Source organism: Panthera onca, chromosome D2, assembly GCF_046562875.1.
Source record: "Panthera onca isolate mPanOnc1 chromosome D2, mPanOnc1 haplotype 2, whole genome shotgun sequence".
Lineage (NCBI taxonomy): Eukaryota > Metazoa > Chordata > Mammalia > Carnivora > Felidae > Panthera > Panthera onca.
The window spans coordinates 63,290,770-63,304,313 of record NC_138349.1 but is presented as its reverse complement, the minus strand read 5'-3'; the positions used below and the strand labels follow the sequence as shown (position 1 = coordinate 63,304,313).

General features: G+C 42.6%; 1 long non-coding RNA gene across 4 annotated transcripts in view; it reads right to left on the bottom strand.

Moving 5' to 3' along the window:
- The window catches only part of LOC132685398 (uncharacterized), a 96,426-nt gene that overhangs the window by 35,574 nt on the left and 47,308 nt on the right, over positions 1-13,544 (bottom strand). Inside the window, exons 1-3 of one of the 4 annotated variants that reach the window (XR_013550470.2) lie at positions 10,173-11,923; positions 2,459-2,650; positions 419-492 (exon numbers count right to left, since the gene is read on the bottom strand). This is a non-coding gene — a long non-coding RNA (uncharacterized LOC132685398). Of the gene's footprint in view, positions 1-418; positions 493-2,458; positions 2,651-5,982; positions 7,881-10,172; positions 11,924-13,544 lie in introns of those variants that run through there. The other 3 variants (XR_013550468.2, XR_014135380.1, XR_014135381.1) reach the window with 3 other exon arrangements.

The following is a 13,544-nucleotide window of genomic DNA, read 5'->3' as shown; positions in this document are numbered from 1 at the left end:
GGGAGAACATATCCAGCAAAGGGGCAGAGATGGAAATGAGCTTGGCAAGATGGAGGAACAGAAGGTAGGCCAGGATGGCTGGAAGAGAGGGAGAGAGAAAGAGAACGGGGGGGATGAAGCCAGAGAAACCAGAGCACAGGGATCAGACCACAGATCACATGGATATCTGAAGCCATGGTGAGGCCTTCTGATTATACTCCGGTGTGCTGGAAAGCTGTTGGACAGTGGTAAGCAGAAGAATGATGTAACCTGGTTTACGTTTTTAAAAACGTGTGAGGAGACAGACTGCAAAGCACAAGAGTGAAAGCAGGGAGCCAGACAGGAACCTATGCCATCAGACCAGAGGAGAGATGGACTGAAGTGGCAGTGGTAGGGGTGAGAAGTGCATCATATGAGCATATATTCTGTCAGCTCTTACCGATACATTAGATGGAGAATGTGAGGGAACGAGAGGAGTCAAGGATGACTCCTAGGGCTTCCTGCAGTCCTGACCTGGTGTAGAGGTATGGAATGAGAAAAGAAGCATATGAAGATATGTTCCTCACCAGTCATTCCTTTTGGAGACGATTCTTCCTGGCCTGTTAGACCCCAGCCTGGATCCCCAAACCATCATCTGGCATCTAGCCCAAGTAACAGATTTTATCATAGGAAGAAATGAAAAGTTTCGTGCATATACTCTTTGTAAACTGATCCAGTGACAGGAAATCCCCAGGAAGGTGGTACTAGGGATTCCTGAAGCCTGTCTAAGGCCCCCCAAAACCCAGCAATCACATTGATTATGGAATAAAGCAGAAAAAGACCCTTGGTAGGCCTAGCAAATGTGTGGCACATGTATCACCTCCCCTTACCTCCAAGTCCAAGCCCACACTCATAAGCCCACTGTAATCAACAATGCCATTTTTTTTCATTGTGACTAGATGCCACCTCACACTCCTTAACTGCACTTCAGGCAGTCACTACCAATTAATCACAGTCAGCCTGACAGATGATTGCCATTCTGGCTCCTGATTTATCATAATGGTCTAGTTCTTCAAGCTCTGACACATCCTTAGGTATCCTTTGACAATCTCCTGCCTGGGACAGCTTTCAGCCACATTATGAGTGGCACAGAAAAGGAAATCTATTTATTAAGCTTTGACCCAAACACTTTACATGGACCGTATTTTCACGTTTCAGCACAGTTGATGACAGTGTTAGTCATACCCAGGCACACTCAGGCACCTCAGTGGCCCCTGTACTCACTAACTCACCACTGTGTTCTCCCTAACAGGTCTAGTTCCTGAGTGATTCTGTAAGCCTCACACCTTTGTTTACCTCCTTCCCAACCAGGACCCTTATCTTCCCATTCTCTCTACAAATGATGCCAGGAGGCGATAGTTACATTTCGTTCTGCCAAGACATCAACCAGCTGATGTGCAATGTCCTTATCCCACAAAACGATGCCTTAACCCAGTAAAACAGATCACTCTGTAATACCCTTAAGGTAACATGTTCATAATGGGAATTTTTGGAATTGTGACAGAACTTCTGGGAAGAAAGGTATTTCTGAGCAGGGAGTTTTTAGCACTTTTGCACGCTTTACACCAGATAGGCAAGGGTCCAGGTGGGTCTCCGTCTGTCACTGCATGCCATAGAAAGCCAGCCTTTTACTGCTTGTGACCAAAATAAAGGAAAGGAGTCCTACCAAGAACCATTTTTAACAGTCTTTGGGAGAGGAGAAAATTAATATGCTATCCTGACTCTTCCAAAGCTCTTCAACTAATACTGTACATATAACACCTCAACTTCTAGGTATTACTTGGAATTGATTTCATCCACACCAAACTGCATGAACAAACGGCCCCAAAGGGAAATTTCTTAGCCGTGTATAGTACTCTGACCACATCCTGCCCAGAAAGGAGGGGCTGAGTTGTGGGTCACTGTCCAAGGCATTTAAACGCACAGTCCTTTTTTTTTTTTTTTTTTTTCAGTTGTTTATTTTATTTGGGGCTATGCACTTGGACTTTTGAGAAAATTCTTAAATTTTTTTAACAAACCCCACCCACACAAATAGAATGACTCACCCCAGAGGGGTCTGAGTTGATGTCTGGTAAGGCAGTGAGATTAAAGAACTGCTTTAAAAAAGCAATGTCCTAAATTATCCCTGTAGCAATGGCCTCTAGGAAGAAAGGCCCAGAGAGAGGACATCCAGATACTCTTTCATAGATATATCAAAGTCCCATCAGAAAATAACAGCACACTCAATTTGTGAAATATGAGAAGAGTTTATGATAAAGAGGCTCTTTTCAGAGAACTGGCCAGGTATGGGGAAACAAGAAATAGTGTAGCATCTGGGGCAGCAAAAACAGTACTCCCTTTACTGTCCCTAGGCCTCAAGAGGCCATGAGAAAGAGCTGTTTCCAAGGAAAGAGAATTGTGAGGAGAGGGTCCCTAACAGGTGACAGGAGCTATGACTCACAGTATTAGGATCCAGACAGTCCACATTGTCCTCACAGGAAGGGAGCAGAATAAATACCCCAATTTCACTCTTATCTGATTGCCAGATCTGCTGGTGCGTCCAACTGGCCAATTTCAACTGGAAGCCCAGTGATCAGTCCACAGGTCAGCCTTCCAGGGCACACATCTGGGTGGAGAAGGGTGGGCACTGGATCTGGGGGGAGGGGGGGAGTGGGAGGTGGTAATCAGAAGACACGCAGCAGATATGGTACATTTGTGTATAGGAAAATAGAGCAAGTCCAAGAAAAATATAACAATGTTTTGAGCCTTCTCTGGCTCTAAAATTATATAACTCTATTTATTTTTTAGTATATAATTTACAAATCTCTTTCCAGATTACCCAAGCATTCCTTAAAAAAATGTTCTTAAATCCAGGGCGGGAAATAGGCTGTGTCTCACATGTCAATTCCAATCAGTGGGTTGTACCTTCCTACATGGTCTTGTTGAGGACTGGGAGGCCCAACTGGGCTTGGCAGTGCTACAGGCATGCCACTATGAAAGTATGCACACCACGGACTGTGGAAGGGCAAAAGCAGAGAAGTCCTCATATCCAGATCCATATTCATATTCATATTCAGTGAACCAAAGCAGAAGGAGAAATTGGGAATAATTATCCAGGTAATCTGATTTAAAATAAATTTATCCTAAATATTCCCTTTAAAGTGTGTGCATGTTTATGTATTTGCATATAATTTCAATCTATCTGCTTTCTCTAGTACAAAAATTTCTTATATGAGTATAGCATACACTATTATCATGTCAGCTTCTGGGAGCATGAACAGTTGATACTTCTGACTGTATCCGACTGATAGCTTTTATGACCACGTGTCCAAATGGCACAGGTGATCTTACAAAATGACTTGTTACTTTTAAGTTTATTCTTCTGACCTACTGTTTACCGTAGTCCACTATGGTAGTCATGAGCCATATGTGGCCATTTCAATTTAATTAGAATTAAATAAAATTGAAAATTCAGCTAGCCACATTTCAAGTATTCAATGGGTGTATATTAGTGTAAATATAGAACAGTTCCATTACTGCAGAAAGTTCTATGGGAAGCTTCTGTTCTAGAATCCAAGGCTTATTGCTGCACACAATTAAAATGATGTCTGTAAGCCTCACTTAGGTATTTTTTATTAAGCTTTTTATTTTAATGCCAGTGTAATATTAGTTTCAGGTGTGATTCAACAATTCCATGAGCATCACCTGGTGCTAATCCCCATCACCTATTTCACCAATCCCCCCACCCATCTCCCCTCTGGTAGCCATCAGTTTGCTGTCTATAATTAAGAGTCTGATTCTTGGTTTGTCTCTCTCTCCCTGTCTTTTTTTCCTTTGGCCATTTGTTTCTAAAACTCCATAAATGAGTGAAATCATATGGTATTTGTCTTTCTCTGAGTGACTCTTTTCAGTTAGCATTATAGTCTCCAGCCCCATCCATGTTGTTCCAAATGGGAAGAATTCTTTTTTTTTATGGTTTAATAATATTCCATTGTGTGTATATGTGTGTGTGTGTGTGTGTGTGTGTGTGTGTGTGTGTGTGTGTGTGTGTGTGTGTATATATATATATATATATATATACACACCATATCTTCTTTATTCCTCTATCAGTGAACACTTGGGCTGCTCTCATTATTTGGATATTGTAAATAATGAGGTAATCAGCACAGAGATGCCTTATCCCTTTAAATTGGTGTTTTTTTGCATTCTGGGGGGAAATACCTACTTAGGCATTTTAGTATTCCTATTATGTATCAGGCAACAAATTAAGTGTTTTATAAATATTATCTTCTGTGTGTGTGTGTGTGTGTGTGTGTGTGTGTGTGGTGAGATACTTAAGATCTGTCAGGATATTTCAAGTGTAAAATATGGTGCTATTTACTTACAGTCACCATTCTATACATTAGATCCTCAGAACTTATTCATCTTATAAGTGAAATTTGGTACCCTTTGACTTACATCTTCCTATTTTCCCCTCCCCCAGACACCAGCAACCACCATTTTACTCTCTGTTTATATGAAGTTGGCTTTTTTTAAATTTTTTTTTAACGTTTATTTATTTTTGAGACAGAGAGAGACAGAGCATGAACGGGGGAGGTTCAGAGAGAGAGGGAGACACAGAATCCAAAACAGGCTCCAGGCTCTGAGCAGTCAGCACAGAGCCCGACGCAGGGCTCGAACTCACGGACAGTGAGATCGTGACCTGAGCCGAAGTCTGATGCTTAACCAACTGAGCCACCCAGGCGCCCCAAAATTGGCTTTTTTAAAAAGATTCCACATATAAGTGATACCATACAATATATATCTTGCTCTGTGTGGTTTGTTTCACTTAACATAATGCCCTCCAGATTCATCTGCACTGTTGTAAATGGCAGGATTTCTTTCTTTTTCGTGGCTGAATAATATTCCATTGTATAAACACCACATTCATCCATTGCCAGACATGCAGGTTGTTTCCACATTCTGGCTATTGTGAATAATGTTGCAATGAATGTGGGAGTGCAGATACTTCTCTTTCAGATCCTGCTTTCATATCCTTCAGATATATACCCAGGAGTGGGATTGCTGGATGATATGGCAGTTCTATTTTTTTAATTTTCTGAGGAACGGCCATACTGTTTTCTAGAGGGGCTGCACCAATTTACATTCCTACCAATACTGTACAAGGGTTCCCTTTTCTCCACATCCTCCCCAAAATTTGTTAGCTCTTGTCTTTTTAATAATAGTCATCCTAACAAGTATGAGGTGATATCTCTTCATGGTTTTGATTTTCATTTCCCTGATGACTAGGGATGTACCTATTGGCCATTTGTATATTTTCTTTGGAAAAATGTCTATTCAGGTCCTCTACCTGATATCTCACCTAACTGTCACAACCACTGTGTGAGAGAGGAATTATCATTCACATATTATAGATAAGGCCACGGGAAGCAACTTATCCCTTAACCACAAGGAAGTAACTAAAAGAGCTCAGATTCAAAACTAAATCTTCCTGACATCAAAACTCATGTTCTTTACCATTATATCTGCACCTGCAGAAAAAAAAAGGCAACTCTCTTGAATAATTCACTTGTTTTGTGTTTAACACCAGAGACACCCTAGAGATATTAACTAAGTTGAAATGCAGTTTATTTTCCAAACCAACGTATTTTCCTACATAACAGTCACCTGTTGTTCAAAATGTACAATAGAGTGAAGTATGACCTTGAATTAGCTTTTCCTCCATCTTTAGTATTGTAAATAGAAATTAATAAGCAAATAAATTATTGTCCTGATACTTATTTTATCTGCATCAGTCAGGATTCTATCAAGAAATAAATGGTACACTTCAGGAGAGTTTAATAAAGTGATGACTGTTTATCAAGGTGTGGGCAGTATTTAGGAAAAACAACCAGGAAAAATGCATACCCTATGGCAAGCAAGAGTGGGGAGCCATTACTACCCAAAGCCTGCAGCAGGGGAGGACCAAGGGAAGGAAGCACTTACTGGAACCAGAGGGCTGCTATAAGGAAAAGGTGATTGATGAAAACTGTAGACTTTTGTAGAGGGACACAGTGAACTTAGAGTGACTCAGCAGGGACAGAGCCACCTCACTGACCAACTGCCCTCCAAAGTGAGGGTAAGGTTGTCCACTGAGACTGCCCATACAGTGCAGGCTTCTGGATACCTAGCAAGATGGAAAAGTAGAGAAGAGGGACACATACAAGGTACCATGCATATTATATTATCTATTAGTGTTATTTGAAAAAAGACTAAGGACAGCAAAGCATGAGGTTAATGTTAACAGGAATAAGGCTGACTAATGACAGACTCCTTTTTACCTCACAGAGAGTCACCATGGCCAGTTAGATCCTCAAGGTAGATGAAATGCTCAGCCTCAGGCCCAAGTAGGCATGGGTCTCTTTCCCATCACTAGTTCAAGAACGGTAAGTGAATATTAGACTTCACTATGGGATTTCTTTCATGCCATGGTGTAGGACATGCCAACTATATCATGAAACTAACCTGAAGCAAACAGGCAATTAGTTTCCAAGAACATTTGCTTGACTGAAAAGGCTGCAAGGTTAATGGCCCAAGCACTGGTAGTTAGAGTCACAGTACTGAGCACAAGGATCTTGTGTGGTCTTAATTCTAGGGCCACTTCTAAAGAGCTACCGAATTTAGCCTTTGGGGCAAATCTCTGGATCACTGTTTATCAAGTGCCTACTGTGTCCCAGATACCAGTGCACCAATCACCCAGCTTATCTCTCTGTTCCTGGGCACACCATCCCCTTTTCTTTTCTTTTTTAAAAATGTTTATTTATTTTGAGAGAGAGAAAGAGAAAGAGAGCCCACGTGAACACACGAACTGGAGAGGGGCAGAGAGAGAGAGAGAGAGAGAGAGAGAGATTCCCAAGCAGGCTTCGCACTGTCAGCGCAGAGCCCAATTTGGGCTCAATTCCGTGAACTGCGAGATCATGAACTGAGCCAAAATCAAGAGCCCGAGGCTCAAAGAACTGAGCCACTCAGGCGTCCCTCCCTTTTCTTTAGATATGACTCCACGCATGCTATTCCCTTCCCTCGCCTTGTCTATCAATTCCTACCCATACTTCAAATCTCACCTTGGGGATCACATCCTTTGGGAAGCCTTTTCAGTTTGTATCCTGGAGGCCGAGGGGCTCCCTCCCTGAGACCCCCGCAGCTCTTGATTCACCCTGCCACTGGTGGGAATCAGAATATAGTGAAATGAATCTGTTTACATGTCTGCCTCCTCAGCCTCGGTGGGAGCTAGTGCCTAGCCTGAAAGAGGGTGGTTTTCATTAAATTTAGTACCTAAGTGTCTTTGAAAGGCACAGTTAGGTGCTGTGGGGCTGCGTGTGGGAGTGATGGTGACGTGGGAGGAAAGAGGTAGATAAATAAAGAGTAAAGTACCTGATCCCTGCCCTCAAAAGAGGAGTAATCAGAAAAATTACAGGATGTCCAGTTAAATCAGAATTTCAGATAAGCAATAAACAATTCTTCATGTAACTTTTTAAATATATCTCATACAAATAGATTCAAATATTGCATGGTACATACATGAACTAAAAAAGCATTTATTTGAAATTCAAATTTAACTGGGCATCTTGCATGTTAACTTGTTAAATCTGGAAACCCTATTCAAAGGATTCATACTCCAGCTGCTGAAATAAGATGTGACCGCACAGGCCCTTAGGACTGCCAGGTTTAGCAGAGAACACAAGAGTGCTGCAATCTAGGTGCCTGGGTGGCTCAGTGGGTTAAGTGTCTTGATTTCGGCTCAGGTCATGATCTCACGGTTGGTGAGTTTGAGCCCTGTGAGGGGCTCTGTATTAACAGTGCAGAGCCTGCCAGGGATTCTCTCTCTCTCCCTTTCTCTATTCCTCTCTCTTTCTCTCATAAAATAAATAAACTTGGAAAAAAAAAAAAAAAAGGCCATTTCAATTAAAAAAAAAAAAAGAGTGGTGTGATCTGGGAGCGCTAGTGGAGGCCTGGTGGCCGCCTCCCCTGCTTCAGTACAAAGGCTTCCCACCAGCAGCCCTGGCTTCTCCCAGGCTGCCCAGCTTGCAGAAGAAGCACGGTGTGCTTCAAGCACCCTGCATTGAACGTAAACTCCTGGGCTTAAGTCACAGGCAGACCACTGACTGGGTGCATAGCTTTCAGAAAGTCACTGAACTTTTCTAAGTGTCGTTTTCCTTTCCCATAACTGAAAACCTCAGAATTGGTTTTTAAAAGGGGAGTGGGGTCCTTTGATATACTTAGGGATTCATACAGGCCCTAGTCTGAGAAAAATTAGAATCTTCCTGTAGCTTCTCCACTGCCCCACCCTTTTCTGCCTCCCATTGCTGACAGACGCGGGCCCCAGGCATGAGCCAAAAAACTAATACTTATTTCATGGCTCATCCCTCAGAATCTTCTATATCAGGGGTCAGTAAGCTTTTTCTATAAAAGGCACTATGGTGAATATTTTAGGCTTTGCAGGCCATCTAATTTACAAATTATAAACTATTTTAGGCTTTTCAAGTTTCTGTTGCAACCACTCAACTCTTCCATTGTAGCATGAAAGCAGCCAAAGACAATATGTAAACAAACAAGTGTGGCTGTGTTCCAGTACAACTGTATTTATGGACACGAAACTGATTTCATATAATTTTTGTGTGTTGTGAAATATCCTTATTCTTTTGATTTTTAAAACTCTAATAAAATTCTTACCTTGAGGACCGTAAGAAAACCGACAGCAGGCCAGATTTGGCCCTTAGCTATGGTTTGCCCACCCGTGTTCTATAAGACCAAATTGTTAATCTCTGATAAAGTCCTCACCCTGGAAGGCTGGTCTGTCTCCTACTATTTGTGCCCAAGAGCAGAGCTAGGAAAAGGGCTGGTGCTAAGTTCTCACACAGCCCTGGCCTCTGCCATTAACTTGCAGTGTGAATCCAGGGAAATTATATCACTACTTCCTGTCTCATCCTTCATCTGTTGAAAAAAGGACCTAGGGTGAAGGGGCATTATATTTAGCAAGCTGCTAAACAAAGTGATTGGGAAATACAAATGAGGTCAAAAAGGACAGACACTTAGCAGGGATGGTCCAAGTGTTGAGTAATATTGAAAATCATATGGCAAGAGAAATAGAGAAATTAAATTGTTTTCCTTGTAAATTTTCCACGATGATTTTTTTACTTCATGGAAAGCAGAGTAATTTGTGAGGTCATTTTTCCTTCACACACAATTCACTTTCATGAAGTTTATTTAAAAAAAAAAAGGGGGGGGGGAGGGGGAATTTCTCTGAGAAACAGAGAAGTCCCAATGCCTGGCTGAGCCCAGAGGGAAGTATTTTCTCAGGAAGGCCATTTCTGTCCCTCCCCTCCCCCTTTCTTCCTATACTTCTTCCCATCCACATCTGGTATATCCCATTTTTCCTAGTTACAGAGAATCCCCATCTCTATTCCTTTTTCCTGCAAGACTGTGGTGCTAACAAATACCAGGTATATTGCAAAGCCAGAAACCCAAACAAAAACTACCATGCTTAGAGGCATCAGAAAGGTCGAAAAAAATTAACAAAAATCCTTAAAACTTAAAGAGCACAAAGGGTCAGGTAAACAATGATATAAAACCCCAAGTATAGAGAAGAAGGTGCTTGTTTCAATAACCTGGGAATTTTTTGCTAGTGAGACATGGCAATCACCTTTAAATGACAAATCCTATGGAGTTTAGAAAAAAGGGCCTTGCAGGTGACATGAGGGGAAAGATCAGGTTTTGATAAAAGTAGAAAGCATCCACCAGAATGGAATGATAATTAGAGATAATTATAGTCAAGTACGAGGGTGCCAGAATATGGTGTCTACCCAGCAAGTTACAGTAGGGTCGAACCTCCTTTTTAATCACTTTGAACTTGCCATTTTTATTTCTTGGCTGATGAATTGTTCACAGACAATCTTGGTGTATTTACAGAGTATTAAGTTCAACCAAGGTCAAAGACAGAGATACATTCTCCTTAGAGCCTCATTCCCTCTCAGATGTTTAAGTAAATGGCTTAAGAGAAGCGACCTGGAACACAAAAGGGAACACGAGAATTCAGGGTCTGGTCTTGCCCCTTTTGAGCCAAGTGAGTGAGCACCTAAGCTTCTTTGAGCCTCGGTCCCTTCATCCACAGAACGGGGCTAATGCTTTGTTCTACTTACCACAGAGCCCTGTTGTGAAGCTCGGACAACACGATGCATAGAAAGGGCTCTGCAAATAATAAAAATAGAAGTGCTATTTATGATTATTATTGTGACTGAAGAAGGAGCCGTTGTTGAAATCAACGGCTAAGTTACTGAAGCGCCACTTTGGTTACTTGAACAGATGACTTACAAGGGTTAATAAGCACATGTCTTGGTCACCACTTAGGCCTGGTGAGTCAGAGCCCTGGAGCACGAGGCCCAGGTCATGGGCTCCATGAGACCTGCTCATCTGATTTGGACAGCAGAAGCTTCTAAGTTAAAGAAATCTGGGATTGAATCCCATCTTTACCCCTTACTCACCAGGCAAGTCCCTTATTCCATCTAAGCCTCAGTTTCCCTATCCCTAAAACTGGTACATTAATACTGCCTTGCAGGGTTGTTGTAGGTTCAGAGAGAACATACATAATCTCTAGTACCTAGTAGGACATAGTTTCTGTTCACCTAGGAACAAGTATTCGAAAGTGAAGAGGCAATCTCTTTAACCCCTACCAGCTATTTTGTAAATGCATGTGGAGATTGCTTATGTAGACAATCCTCTCAGATCTATCCCTGTTTCCTGAAAAAATGTTTTAAAAACTATGGTTCACTAATGATGGGATTTGCATCTCAAAATGACAGTACATTATAAACCGACTTCTTTCAGTTACTTTTCTCATTATAATATGGTCCCTGAGATATACCACAAAATTTTTTGGTAATTTGACCTAAATTGGCCATAAGGCTGCCCTGTGCTCAAAACTGCAGATCCTCACCACCCCCCAGACCTGCCCCTTTGCCACATTTCTATCTCACTTGCCCCTACACTCAACACAACACCCCAGCCAACTGGACATCTTGACTGTTTCCCAAAGCCACCCTCTGCCTGGAAAGCCTGTTACTATCTTACATCAGGCATCCTGGAAACCGACAGTGAGATGTTGAGATCTGCATGCAGGGCTTACTGGGGAGCTCTCAGGAAGCCCCTTGAGGGAGCGAGGGGTGCGGGACTGGGCAAAGGGGGAAGGCGAACCATGATGCGTCCACAACTCAGGCCTCAGTGGATCCCATCTGAAGCTCTGGAGCTGGGGTGGCCCTTCAGGATGTCAGAAATTATGTCAAGGTGCTGTGCCCTCCACCCCCCTTTGACCAGGCACCAGAGGTGGGCTTCCTCCCAGGAAGGAGGTATAACCTTTGGCAAAAGGCAGTTCTCAGAGAGGGATTCAGCTGAGATCCATCAGCAGCCAGCTCTCCTTGCAGCTGGGCGATGTGTGTCTGTCTCCTCCTGAAGGGACATCTGGGCAGCACCTCACCACATCCACTACTGCAATTTCCAAACCACTGCCCAGCCCTTGAGGCCCATATGCACCACTGCCTCACCATGCAGCCCACTCTGCCCCTGTACTGCCTCCCTCTTCGAACCTGAGATGTGGCCACCAAACCAGGAGCCTCTTGCATTGCCACTGAGTTCAGAGTGGACAAAGCTCACAACATATACTTGGCACTACTTCTCAAAATTCCAGTGAATGTAGAGAATGAGAAAGCTATACCCCTTAAGCACGGTACAGTGATACACGTTCTTACAGTTACAATTTCCAAGACCTCAGCATATTTAAGCATACTTAATACTTCTTAGTCTGGTTCCTCATTTTGTTTATAGGAAAGAAAATTTCATTGGTAATGATACAATCCTATTCTTACACAACATCCATTGGGGTTTTCATTTCCTTTATTTGCTGAATATTTTTTCTTTATAAAGTATTCTTTTGAAAATATAACAAGAAGTACTATATACTGAAAGGAAAAAGACTAGACAAGCAGGGTCAAATTAGTAAGAAATCTCCCAACTTATACAAAATTACACAAAAGTATCAGCCATAAAGAAAATATGGTTGTAAAGAGAAACCAAGGTGCCATAAGTGTATCTATCCAGCTCCCTTAAGAAGTGAAGAAATGGGCTCCTGGCTGGTTCAGTGGGTAGAGCATGTGACTCTTTTTTTTTTTTTTTTTTTTAGTGTTTATTTTTGAGACAGAGAGAGACAGAGCATGAATGGGGGAGGGGCAGAGAGAGAGGGAGACACAGAATCTGAAGCAGGCTCCAGGTTCCCAGCTGTCAGCACAGAGCCCGACATGGGGCTTGAACTCACAAACCGCAAGACCATGACCCAAAGGAAGTCGGCCGCTTAACCGACTGGGCCACCCAGGTGCCCAACAGTGTGTGACTCTTGATCTCAGGGTTGTAAATCTGAGCCCCATGTTGGGCCTAGAGATTATTTTAAAAACAAATGAAGGGGCGCCTGGGTGGCTCAGTCGGTTAAGCGGCCGACTTCAGCTCAGGTCACGATCTCGCGGTCCGTGAGTTCGAGCCCCGCGTCGGGCTCTTGGCTGATGGCTCAGAGCCTGGAGCCTGCTTCTGATTCTGTGTCTCCCTCTCTCTCTGACCCTCCCCGGTTCATGCTCTGTCTCTCTCTGTCTCAAAAATAAATAAACGTTAAAAAAAATTTAAAAAAAAGAAATGAAGATTAATGTCATATTAGTGTCATGATTTCACATATTGGAATACTTTATTGGATCAAAAACATGAAAATGGTTGCTTTGCAATAAATAGGTTACATGAATGAAAAAATCAATTAAAATGAATTAATGAAGCCAAATTCTTCTATCAAATGAAAGAGATATACGTGTGAAAGACATACACATGTTTATGTTTATACCTGTTTATAAAAAAGTATAAATTATGTGCTTATATATTTTTATATGAATGTATATAAAAATGTATATATGTGACCACATGCATGTGTTAGGGGAATACACACACATATATATGCTTCCCTAACAAATTATTATACAGGTGTTGTTTTTTGGAAAACTACCCCTGCACTCTGACAGACCATTGCAAACTGAAGGGTTAACGTGTATCCAGCTCTGAGTCAACAGTATGGCCCTCTACATATGATCCCTGCATGCTTCCAGATCTACGACAAAACACCCTACACGGCACCAACCTTAGGTCCAGGCAAGTGGCCCAATCCCATCAGAGCACCTGTGCAAATGTTTCTAAGTCTTCCTCAGATGCCTGGGATCTCCCAGGGCTGGCTAGCAGTGCCATCCAGGTCTGGCAGCCCCATCCCAGACCAGTGCCTGCAGGGGTGCTAGCCTCCACTTCTTTTCAGGGCACTCTCCAACCCTCTGTCCCAGGGTGGCTTCAATCAGATGCCCCAAGGAACCCCTGACCTCATACCTTTCGGTTTTCTGGGGCCTGTGGTCCAGATGTGTTCCAGGAGGTTAGCCTGGCAAACAGGTCCCCTCCCCCTCAACAGCCAGCATGCTGTTTCCTTGCAAACGACTGGGCTG